This window comes from Euprymna scolopes, chromosome 6 (assembly GCF_053919585.1).
Source record: "Euprymna scolopes isolate OS-2025 chromosome 6, ASM5391958v1, whole genome shotgun sequence".
Taxonomy (NCBI): Eukaryota; Metazoa; Mollusca; class Cephalopoda; order Sepiida; family Sepiolidae; genus Euprymna; species Euprymna scolopes.
In genome coordinates, this window is record NC_136487.1 from 6,570,394 (window position 1) to 6,584,161 (window position 13,768).

Below are 13,768 nucleotides of genomic sequence, written 5' to 3' on the forward strand. Positions count from 1 at the left end.
ATTCTTACTGAAAATAAATAATCTTCCAGCAGAGTCCTTGAGTGGGTCCATTTGGGGCATTTTGTTCAATTGAAAATACCTTGGTGTACTTCTGTTACCTACACACCGAGTTATTTGGAGAGTTGGTAGCGTACTCCATCCATAGCTTACTCCTGGGATTCATCGAGAAGTTTTGATGACGGTTACTTTTAGAGAACTTTCTTATCTGTTACCTTTACTAGAGTTCAGACACACAGGTTTATGATTTATAGTCTTGTGTTACTCGACATGACAGAGTTAGGGGGTCGCGATTTAATAATATTCCACAACCTTAACACCAGACAACTCTGATTTATCGACTACTTTGATGTCGGAGAATTTTTGACAAATGGCTTTCTAAATAATAACGCTATTATTTCAGTATAGTAATATAGATGCACAAGTACCCATTATTTTTGCAAGTTGTTTTTGTTCATTTAATTCTCAGAAATCAAGGGATCCCTTTCTGAAATTAATTCTTAATCTTTTTTTTATGCATTATTAACGTGTTTATTTAACGATTTTCCCTACTTCTCTCAAACTGTTAGTGAAGCAAAAAAATTCGGTGCTTATGTAGATTGATCTTTTAAACGCATTTAAGGTGAAAACATCACATACTTCTGTGTCATGTAGAAATTAGTATAAATTCCAAAAATTACAAAAAAAAAAAATGATCCAGATATGCTAAGATGTACATTTAAAAAAAAAAAAAAAAAAAAAGACGAAAAAAATCCACAATTACGTTCTGATATTTTGTGTTTAAAAATGGCGGACCCTTAATTTAATTAATTGTAAGACAAGATAAAACTTGATAATTCGATAATTTGTTCCAATTATTTTTCTATCAGATCATTTTCGTATTTTTTGGAATTTATACTAATTTCGACATCATACGTAAGTACGTAGTAATGTTAATGTTTTCACCTGAAATGTGTTGGTTTAAAAGATCACCAAAGTAAACAAGCATATTTTTCCTCAAACCTCGTGTTAGTTAGAAGCAGTGAATAATAATTTCCTTTCCTCCAATGAAACAAATATGTTACGGTCTATCTGGTCGACTTTGCTTGGTTTCGCGGGATCCTAGGACCAGAATTGATCTGGTCTGGTGGAATATGCAGCTTAGTGTTGTTACTATTTACTTGCCTCCCCACGAGAGCACAATTAGATACAATGCCGGGTGCTAGTGCACTTACTGATCCGTGCTGAAATAACGTTATTATTTAAAAAGCCGTTCTTAACATGGGGGAGGGGAGGGTGTTTTGTAACTATTCTATACTTTAACCTTACAATTGAATAAAAAACATAAAACTTTAATTAAACTTGGAAATACGATTTAAAAAATAACGCGGATCAGTAAGTGCACTAGCACCCAATGCCGTTTTTTAGTGTGGAGAAAAATCCAGCTCCCGAAAAAGGAACTCTAGATAGAAACAAAAAAATTGCCTCCGTCTAGAAAGATTTCTCCACTAAGGACAAAAAAAAAACCAAGCGCAGAAACATCAGTTTGCAATATTTGCAGAAAATATTTTGGTATTATTATACAAACACAGCGTTAGGGTTAGGGTTAGGATTAGGGTTAGGGTTTAGGGTTAGGGTTAGGTTTAGGGTTAGGGTTAGGGTTAGGGTTGGGGTTAGGGTTAATTCGCTGTCACGGTGTTTGTATAGTTTTACCAATATTTTTTCAATTTATATTTTGAACAAATAAAGCACGAGGCCATTCAGGGTTATTGTTCCTACACTTTTCTCCTAAAGAGCAAAGGCCACTTGCACTATTGATACGATACCGACGGTATCGCATTTAAGCTCCGAATACTATGTTATTTATTTAGGGTTTATTTTAGGGAAAGTATTCACATGTCATGATGTCCTGGCAAACCTCGAGGGTAGCGGTGTCTAATATGTGAGTAGTGTGTGCATGCTCGGCAAAAACTCAGAAACTACCGAAGGTACACTTAAAATCTAATATCAGATAACCTCGAGCTGATTATGGTCAATATTTCTTATGTTATTTCAGCACGGTCCGTATTCTGCAGAGAATAGGTACAAAACACCCTCCCTATGTAAAGAACGGCTTTTTAAATAACATTGCACTAGTACCGTAGTTTTAATTTGGTACTTTATGCACTTATGTAACCGTACTGAAATATTATTTTGAAAGCCATTCTTAACATGGGGAGGGTGTTTTCTAGCTATTCTGTACTTCCGCTTAACAATTTAATAAAAAAAAATGGTGAAACTTAAAAATACTATTTAAAAATAGCACGATAATATTCGTGCATACTGCAAGCACCACAACGTTATTTAGAAAGCCATTCTTAACACGGAGGAAGGAGAGTGTTTTTTAACTATTCTGTACTTCCACCTAACAATTTAATAAGATACGGTAAAAATTGAATTTAATTTGAAAATACTATTAAATAGCGCAGTAACAGATGCAATGCATCTGAGATGCATAAACACCTTTAATTTCAATAAATAATCGACTAAATAAATAAAAAAACGTGCAATTAACGAAGATGCGAGAAACACACGAGGAGTGGTCAACCAATATTTTTATTATGCACAGCCTATGACGAATTGCGACTGTCATTATAAGATCGTATAGTTTTAAGTGGCACTTGTGCATTTTAACATTTTCTGTTTTCATTTTAGGGGAGTTCCTGATATTTTCTTACGATAGTACTCCACTACTCCAGTAGTATAAACACACCCAACCTCGAAAGTCGTTCTTAACATAGAGTTTGGGGGGGGGGGTGTTTATACTACGCTGGGTATTGTCACGGCCACCGAGATATAGATTGTCGTAAAATACCGAGTTCCGTCCACTGCAAGGGAAGACAAAGCCCCGCTCCTTATGTTAGGAAATATTTGACTTTAAAATATAAAAAATATATGCATGATAACGTCAAACATATTGTTACTTACTTGTACAGGTTGCAGGTTACGGATCGTGCTGAAATAACGGCAATTCGGAAACGTAACTCATTGTTCTACGAGAGGTAACTTTTTCTAAAGTAATTGAAAAAAATCATTTCTTATAACTACTCGACTGTTTTGTTTAAGAAAACTGATAACATCGCCGCATTTTAATTATTATTATTAGCGTTATAAAACTTTGTTAGATTAAATGGTACTAGTGCACTTATTGATCCATGCTGAAATAACGTTATTTTAAAAGCCATTCTTAACATGGGGAGGGGAAGGTGTTTTGTACCTATTCTGTACTTTAACCTTACAATTGAATAAAAAAAAATTAAAAAAAAAAACAAAAACAAACATCAAAACTTTAAACGTAGAAATACGATTCAAAAAATAGCGTGGATGATCACGCTCTGCATTAGCACCCAAAAAATCATTCTTACAATTCTTAGTAAAAGAACACGGAGCTAAGCTTCCGAATTACCATACTAGCATAATTTAGAAAGACATTCTTAATACGGAGAGGACGGGTTTGTTAACTATTTTGTACTTTCACCTAACAATTTAATAAACAAAATATATCGCAAAAATTGAATTCAACTTGAGAAGCCTATCTAAAAAGATAGCACGGAAGCACTGTTCATAAACTGCACAAGTGCCAACATATTTGAAAGATAAAGGTACTAGTGCAGTGTGCTAGTAGTGCAGTGCACTTATTGATCAGTGCTGAAATAACGTTATTATTTAAAAAGCCATTCTTAACATGGGGTGGGTGTTTTGTACAGATTCTATACCTTAACCTTACAATTGAATTAAAGAAACATATCAAAACTTTAAACTTGGAAATAGAATTTAAAAAATACCGCGGATCAGTAAGTGCACTAGCACCAAGATAATATATTTACTTGTAACATAGTTAATTTAATAGATCTGCAGTATGCACCAAACTTATATTTTAAATTGTTGATTGCGTAAGAATAGTATTACAACTCTTCGTGGTAATTTTATATGGATATATACTATATAGTATGTTGTTGGCCAGGCCTCTTTTCGGTATTTAGAGACAATAGATACCCCCCCCCCTGTGAGGGTGGGTTCGCGCGAGGAGGGGGTGGAGCTATAGTGAAGCAAGGTTTACGCAATCTCCAACCGTACGTTTCTTTACAGTAAAAGTATATAATAATAGTACACACATTTTCAAAATGAAAAAAAAAACGAAAACTATACATACACAAGTTGATAAAAGGTGCTGATACTGAACTTGGGTCGATGTGCTTCACTTTGTAATTATTTTTCCTGTTTGTCTAAATAAAATAATTCATGAAAAAAAGATGAAAGAAATCAACTTAAAAAGAAATTAAAATCCAATGATGGTCGATTTTTTTTCATTTGAGCAATTTACTAACTTTTTCCCCTTTCTTCTCGTTTTGTTTGTGTTGGAATCAGTTTCCGATATTGACAACTATATATCATAAAACCGAGTGGTAAGTATTCCTCCGTGTGGTCGGTTCGTATTTGTGTGTTGGCAATATTAATAGAAATAATAGCAATAATAATGGAGCCGGATCGAGGAGGAGAAGGAGACGGATTGGGTTCGTGGCGGCCGCTACATCTCGTCTTCTCGGCGGCACCACAACCATCTTTTTCTTTTCCCTCCCTCCTTCCGATGATAATGAGATATGACTCGTTTAAAAACAAAACAAAAAACAGAAATGCAATGTTAAAATGGAACAAATCAAGGCTGGCAGTGTCCACTCTAACCCTCCGATGATAGTAGGGTGGTTGTAACGATAGGTATATGAGCAAATTAAGGATTTTTGTGATGAAATTAAGAGAAATGGCCGTTTGTAAATTGTAGTAACGGCAGCGGCATTTTCTGTGTGGAGAGCACCGGAAGTAGGAGGGAGACGTGTGCGCAGATTTGGTGCGCATGACGTCATCATCAGGAGGAGGGGGAGTGGTTAGAGCTATATATGTGTGTACACAGCTGCATTCACAAATCCATTTTTTTTTTTGCACAATACTCATTCACAAATATCAATCCATTTACTTGTCTCCCCAAGACGAAGAATTATTTTATACTAAATGCATTGTATATATATATATATATTTATTATTTATTTAATTTTAGGTAAACAAATTACATGATTACGACAATAACAAAGCCCTTTGTTATTGTCATAACCATAATTTGTTTACCTAAAATGGAATTAAAGTACATCTTGCTCTTTTTATCAAACAAATGAACACATATCTAAGGAAATAGCTAAAACAGAGGAAGACCTCCAGACTGTAGTGGAATGGGGACGTAAATGGGTGGTAACATTCAGTTCTTCCAAGACTAAGGTTCTTTAGGTGGATTTTATGCGTGAGTACACAAAACCTTTAATAAAAGATTAATTTGCAACACAAAAGCATAGGATAATTAATCAACACCCTTTTGTAGAACAAAACAACAAAAAAGTTTTTTTTTTTTTTTTCGAAAGAAGGACGGTGTTCGAAGTGAAAGAAAATGAATAGAAACTTCTAGAATGTTCTCATGTCAGGAAGCAGAAACTTAATGTCCCCAGATTGTCCACTGGAGGTCTTCAGTGAAGTAATCGCAGCCTGGGGGGGGGGGGTCAGTGGACAGAGAGTGAAAGGAGAGAGGTCTGTCGTCTTTGGTAGTCAGAGCTCTTCTCACTCTGTCCACTGAATCCCACCCCCAGGCTGTGACTTTTTTAAATAAATTATGCGTTAACAATCATAAGTTGCTTTGTTTTGGCGTAACTGACTTACTTCCCTTGTTATTATGTCATGTCTCCCCAAAGAAATATGGCCGCATTTTCTTTTTTTACGATAAAGATTAAAACTCGTATTTTCTTATATAATGCGGTAATATTTAAGTACTTCTGACATGCCAATTAAGTAGATATTATTGCATGAAGTTGAAATTGACACAAAAAAGTCAATCGAGTTTTTTCGTTTTCCAAATTTCGCTATTATAGTACACCAAAATTTCTTATTCCGTGGAGTCCCGAAGAATGCCTTTTTCTCTTCAGAGGAAAGATATTAATAAAATACTACTTACAGTTAAAGTATGATTTTTAGCATAAAATGAAACTGCAAAATATGAGGCGAATCACATTTGCATAAAAGGAAATAAAAACGTTTATGAAAATGCAGAAATGTTTATGTGACAACAGTCATGGAAATAAGTGACACTCAAACTCGAAACGCAACTGATAGGAAACAAAAAGTTATGTACTCTTCCAATGTTAGGATGCATGATTATAGTTTTTTTTGTTTTTTTATTTTTTACTTCAGTTGAAGTTCTCAGAAATCAAGGGGCACCCAACCTGGGGCTAACACTTGAAGTCTATATGAGATACATAGATATTCGAATGTTCCATTTAAGTTCTTTATCTTTCAAACACTGAGTTAGTAAAGAAATTGAGAACATAATTTTCCTCTCCCCAATTAACCATTTTCATATGTTGTAGCATATCTTTCATTTTGGTCTCTTGGTCTTACTGGATTCCAGGACAAGAATTTATCTAGTCTGGTGGAGTATCCAGCTTCGTGCTATTACTTGAGGCAATATCACTTGGAGAAGCTGCACCATTCCTCGGAAAAGCTGTGGGGTAGCCGTAGTGAGGAGATCTTATTTGGGCTGCGAATACTATGTAATTTTGAATATTTGGTCAGGGTTTACTTCTATGTAAAAAGTATCCTCATGCCAGATTGTTCTGACAAACCCCTGTACAGAAAGACTTTAGACACTCGAGGATAGTGTCTAGTAGGCATTCAAGTTCTCTCCAGTAGGCATTCAAGTTCTCTTAGAATGAATACTAATGTGCTTTATAAAATGTTAAGAGTATCAATGGCACGCATGTATTCAACTTCCAAGTGGACATATTTCTAAAACCGCCATATAGAGAAGATTTTTTGCTCATTCTGAGACATTTTGTACATATGGTTAATTCGTGTGTCAGTAGGAAAAAAGAACAACAGATTTTTTCATGTGGTCAATGCACGTATCAGTGGGAGAAAAGAACGACGGATTTTTTTTGGTGCATTAAATGTATTTGGCAGTTTAAAACTTTACATTTCAACATTTCAAGCTATTCCGCTGTTATTATGGCAAAAATACGACTAAGCAGTGACATGATGAAGCTATTTGCTTCAATTTCAACACTTCAGATATTAGATGGAATTCAGGTAAATGCAGAAAATGTTGAGGCAAATAAGAATCTATACAAAACTTCAAGTTGTAAATCCAGATGGGTAAAATCCAGATGGTTGAAAAAACAAAATCCGATGGCTAGGTATATCAGTGTCACACCAACGGTAACATTTGAAGGCAATGCTTCAAAAAATACTGAATATTTGTATTAAACAAACAAGGCACCGATGTGTTTTGTAAAAAAATGGTAATGTTGTGGGCCAGGATATGAAATACCCTAACTCGTTACAAGAAAAAATAATGAAACGAATTAAATGAAGGAAACAAAGAACTCAAAATGCTGAAATAAAATAAACATGTCATTTATTTTCTGTTGAGAAATGAAAGTCTTGGGTGTACACGTTAGCGTGTGTGTGTGTATGCGCATGAATGTGAGTGTGTGTATGAGGATGTGTATATGCGTGTGTGTGTGTGCGTATGTGCGTGCGTACATGTGGGTGTGTATATGTGAAGAAAAACATGTTCGAACAGTAATATTTCCTAGTAAGGGTCAGGCTAAGCTAGTTACAATAACTCGTAGGTTGTAAAAAGCAAAGGAAAATATTTTTACCAATTTGTTTTGATAATTTTTTTTTAAGTAATGCAATTAAGTTAGTTTATCTAATCATATTAATCTGAAATGGTAAAACTTCAAGTTATCTCCCTTGTCTAAAGTCTGGATTTGTTTATATCGGCCATCTTTTTCAGTTTGACTTGTTTTTTCATTTGAGCATGATATAAAGGATTTCTTACGAGAATTAAATTATTTTATTTCTTTTTAATTCTAAAAGTTGAAGAAGTACAAAGACAGGAGTGGTACCATTAAAACAAGCAACCTTTTGTGCTCCAGAATTTAATTTTCTATATAGTAACCACTATTCTCAACTTTTGTCAATTCAATGATGCATCTCTGCTTCTGAAGTACGTCCATGACAGGGATTGCTTTCTTAGAGTCTCACAATGTTAATATCTGCAACAGAGAGATGAAACTTTTAGAGTATGAATGCATAAGTTCAGTCATTATAAGAATGCAATTTGCATTCTGTCCTGATTCATTCAGGCAGGATAAAAAATAGGAGGCATTACTTTTGGAACACCCCTCATATTTCTGACAGGATATTCAAAAGATCTATAGATATGGTCCCAAATAGTAGCCCCTTATGTTCGAGTGGCAATGTAATGTGAACAGACATCACGCTGCTCAACTCCCTACATAATATCCCTGTAGATTTGGTTCCAAATAGTAGTTCTGTACATTCCAAGTAGCAATATGCTGCATTTGGGGTGAAAAAGAGTAAACACACACATGCGCGCACACACACACACACACACACACACACACACACACACACACACATGCACGCACTCACACACACGTGTGCACACACACATATACATGCACATACACACACATGCACACACACATGCACACACACATGCATACACGCATATACATGCATATACACACACACATGCACACTCACTGCATTTCTGAACACTAATACTCCTTTCACCCAATTTCAGAATAATTTTGCCTTCAGCCAAACAGTTATTGATTTCTCTATTGATTTTGTCATTCCAAGATAGATAAGTAGGAAATACAGCTGTGCAAATATATGCCGACCACGTTGCAGTAATATGTTGCGTTAGTAATAAAACTGATTTGTAGTGCAGGTTTCATGTCACATGACGCAGAAGACTATTGCCTTAATCTAAAAAGTATTTACGTATTTTAATTTTTATTCATGCCATTATTTATCTAGATTAAAAGCCACTGGAGAATAAAGGTTAATGAAGTTGGATGAAGAATATTATGAGAGCATTGAAAATGATAAATTGAATGAACAAAAATTGATTGCGTATGAAGATGGTAAGTAATTATTTATTGATATTGGATTTGCAGATTGGCATGCCGCAACCAAGCGAAGATGCAATGTTCTTGTTAAAGAAACTCTGTTCATCGAAATTCCATATGATGTTAGGCACACAAAGAAAGAAAGAACCAATTTTTGCAGTTGTGGTAGAAAGAAAAGTTCTTGCTGCGAATGTCTTACAAGAACGAAACAGATTGTGTCTCAGTTGACCAGTTTCATGGAAATGACAATAGATAAGAGAAATACTAGCAGATAATGTAGCAGTAATACGTTGTGTTAGTAATGAAACTATGAAGATGAAACTATGTTGATTTGTAGCGCATGTTCATGTCACATGACCCATAAGACTTTCGCCTTAATCCGAAAAACATTTAAATATTTTTATTTTTACTCATAATTCACCAGTAATCAAGACTAAAGATTACTCGAGGACAAGGTTTTTTTATGGAAATTGCTTGAGACAAGGCATGAAGTCACTTAATGTAAGAAGCTAACAAAAACGAAAGCTGATTATCGAAACGATAAAATATGCTTATTGACCTTAGTCTTGAAAATATCAAGGTTATAAGTAGGAGGAAAACAGTCAGCTACTGGAATAGGAAGATTTTAATAGATCTTCCTTTAATGAGATATCAAAACAGCAAACTGATGGAGACCACTAGACCAACGCGTTAAACAAGCTGGAACAAAAGAAGCAGGTAATAGATGAGACAATTCTGAAGAACACATGTCATAATAGCATTTATAAAAAATACTGAGACAATTCTGAAGAACACATGTCATAATAGCATTTATAAAAAATACTGAGACAATTCTGAAGAACACATGTCATAATAGCATTTATAAAAAAGACTGAGACAATTCTGAAGAACACATGTCATAATAGCATTTATAAAAACTTCTGAGACAATTCTGAAGAACATATGTCATAATAGCATTTATAAAAAATACTGAGACAATTCTGAAGAACACATGTCATAATAGCATTTATAAAAAAGACTGAGACAATTCTGAAGAACACATGTCATAATAGCATTTATAAAAAATACTGAGACAATTCTGAAGAACACATGTCATAATAGCATTTATAAAAAAGACTGAGACAATTCTGAAGAACACATGTCATAATAGCATTTATAAAAAATACTGAGACAATTCTGAAGAACACATGTCATAATAGCATTTATAAAAAATACTGAGACAATTCTGAAGAACACATGTCATAATAGCATTTATAAAAAATACTGAGACAATTCTGAAGAACACATGTCATAATAGCATTTATAAAAAATACTGAGACAATTCTGAAGAACACATGTCATAATAGCATTTATAAAAACTTCTGAGACAATTCTGAAGAACATATGTCATAATAGCATTTATAAAAAAGACTGAGACAATTCTGAAGAACACATGTCATGATAGCATTTATAAAAAAGACTGAGACAATTCTGAAGAACACATGTCATAATAGCATTTATAAAAAAGACTGAGACAATTCTGAAGAACACATGTCATAATAGCATTTATAAAAAAGAGTGAGACAATTCTGAAGAACACATGTCATAATATCATTTATAAAAAATACTAAGGCAATTCTGAAGAACGCATGTCATAATAGCATTTATAAAAAAGACTGAGACAATTCTGAAGAACACATGTCATGATAGCATTTATAAAAAAGACTGAGACAATTCTGAAGAACACATGTCATGATAGCATTTATAAAAAAGACTGAGACAATTCTGAAGAACACATGTCATAATAGCATTTATAAAAAAGACTGAGACAATTCTGAAGAACACATGTCATAATAGCATTTATAAAAAATACTGAGACAATTCTGAAGAACACATGTCATAATAGCATTTATAAAAAAGACTGAGACAATTCTGAAGAACACATGTCATAATAGCATTTATAAAAAATACTGAGACAATTCTGAAGAACACATGTCATAATAGCATTTATAAAAAATACTGAGACAATTCTGAAGAACACATGCCATAATAGCATTTATAAAAAATACTGAGACAATTCTGAAGAACACATGTCATAATAGCATTTATAAAAAAGACAGACAATTCTGAAGAACACATGTCATAATAGCATTTATAAAAAAGACTGAGACAATTCTGAAGAACACATGTCATAATAGCATTTAAAAAAAATACTGAGACAATTCTGAAGAACACATGTCATAATAGCATTTATAAAAAAGACTGAGACAATTCTGAAGAACACATGTCATAATAGCATTTATAAAAAAGAGTGAGACAATTCTGAAGAACACATGTCATAAGAGCATTTATAAAAAATACTGAGACAATTCTGAAGAACACATGTCATAATAGCGTTTATAAAAAAGACTGAGACAATTCTGAAGAACACATGTCATAATAGCATTTACAAAAAAATACTGAGACAATTCTGAAGAACACATGTCATAATAGCATTTATAAAAATACTGAGACAATTCTGAAGAACACATGTCATAATAGCATTTATAAAAAAATACTGAAGCAATTCTGAAGAACACATGTCATAATAGCATTTATAAAAATACTGAGACAATTCTGAAGAACACATGTCATAATAGCATTTATAAAAAAGACTGAGACAATTCTGAAGAACACATGTCATAATAGCATTTATAAAAAATACTGAGACAATTCTGAAGAACACATGTCATAATAGCATTTATAAAAATACTGAGACAATTCTGAAGAACACATGTCATAACAGCATTTATAAAAAATACTGAGACAATTCTGAAGAACACATGTCATAATAGCATTTATAAAAAATACTGAGACAATTCTGAAGAACACATGTCATAATAGCATTTATAAAAATACTGAGACAATTCTGAAGAACACATGTCATAATAGCATTTATAAAAAATACTGAGACAATTCTGAAGAACACATGTCATAATAGCATTTATAAAAAAGACTGAGACTAGCAAGATCATGTCTGAAAGAGAGAAGGTTGCAGTTAAGGAGAAGGGGGGGCAATCAAATTACAGATGTATTTCTGCATTTTATCAAAACCCTTCAAATAGGACAGAGATTCGCCGACACAAATATGACAAGAATACTCCATACATGGTCTGATAGTAAATTTAGATAGAGAATTGCCTTCGGTGTGAGGTTAGTGTTTAGATTGATAGCGAGAACCAATTTTAGGAGAAGCAGAAAACACAATGGATCTAATATATGGACTTAATGAGATTGTCAGTTGAATGATGGTGACTATTATGAGACAATTAAAAATTATGAATGGAATGAAGAAAATTTGATGACTTATCATAACAGTTTATAACAAGTATTTGATGGCGTTGGATTTGCAGATGACTATGTTGTAGCCTGCAGGTAAGCAGTCTTGTGGTAATGTGTTCCACAGATGTGAAGTTTTTGGAGAGAAACTGTTCATGAAAATTTTATTTGATGCTATGCACATGGAGGAAGAAAGGAACGATTTTTATGGTTGTGATAAGACGAGTTCATGCTGTGAATGTCTGGAGAGAACAAAAGAGATCATCCCTCCGCTAGATTGCAAAGGTGATTTTGCATTGTGTCAAGGCAAAAAAGAATGTTCTGAACAGCATGTCTCTAGATGCATCAGTAGTATTCCATGTTAAGACGTATTTGACTCTTAGGGAGCGGATTATATCTAGAGTTAGGTACTTTCCAGAGTAGTAGAATGATCTAACCATTTTTCCAGCATTTTTTAGAGCATTACAGTAATCTATAATAAAGGCAGGGAGATAGATTAGGTGTGCCACATGCTACCATTTTTTTTATGGAAATCGCTCCAGACAAGGCATGAAGCCACTTTATGTAAGGAGCTAAAAAATAAAAATACTGCTTCAAGGTGAAAACTTGCCAACAATAAGTATTAGATAAAATAGATTTCAAAAATAGGGAATGTCAGCTCCTTTTTTTCTTTAAAACCTAAAAACCTCTTATTGTAAACTTTCACTCTCTTTTTTTTTCATTTTTTAACACAGTTCTGTTAGAACTTTTGGAAAACACCTGTGAAGAAATGAATTCTTTAGTTTTGCAAAAACAATGAAAAGGAAACGCCTTTATGCCTGATATATACACACAGCTGAGAATGAAAGGTGCTGAGAAAAAATGGATTTTTATTCATCTGATTGATTATATTGATTATATTGATTTTATCAGTGGAAAGAAGACAGAACAAGTCACAGCAATGAGTAAAGCTCAACAAGAAAATTATAATACCACCTTCACATGCCGCTGTCTGGTGAAGCGCTCCCATATGCACTTGTGCTGATAGTCTTTGCACAATATTGTGCTGGAATTAGATTTGTTTGCCTTAACTTAGTGTGATTCTGAAAAAGGGATTGATTATCATCGTTGTCCGATTTGACACTTCATCTGACATAAAATCTAATATATAAATGATTGGACTTTTTAGCCGGTTAAAATAGCTTTTAAGGAGTTAGAAATGGGCCAAAATTGAAAAAATTGTTATACATTTTGTACATTTATCTTAGTTTATTTTTAATTTTAATTTTTTATCAGTTCCTATGTGTGTCACGTTGGTACCGTGGTTATGTCATCGCCTTTGAATGCTACAGTTTCGGTTTCGATTCTAGCTGATAGCGCCCAAATACGTTTTTTTACTTTTGAAATTACGACTCTATAATAATATATACGAAATCTGGACAAATTAAATTATCATATTTAAACATATTTTATACCTGGGCAAAGTTGGGTGCCCC

The 13,768-nt window shown here is 33.6% G+C and overlaps 2 protein-coding genes across 7 annotated transcripts in view; both read right to left on the bottom strand.

Annotated features, from left to right (window-relative positions):
- LOC145277479 (SNF-related serine/threonine-protein kinase-like) overlaps window positions 1–4,896 on the bottom strand; it is a 307,515-nt gene extending 302,619 nt beyond the window's left edge. For all 6 annotated transcript variants that reach the window (XM_080128848.1, XM_080128846.1, XM_080128847.1 and 3 more), the window contains exon 1: window positions 4,169–4,896. The gene's annotated coding sequence lies outside the window, so the exon portion shown is untranslated. The remainder of the gene's footprint in view (window positions 1–4,168) is intronic.
- The window catches only part of LOC145277481 (uncharacterized), a 367,340-nt gene that overhangs the window by 83,357 nt on the left and 270,215 nt on the right, over window positions 1–13,768 (bottom strand). The gene's annotated exons all lie outside the window — the stretch shown is intronic.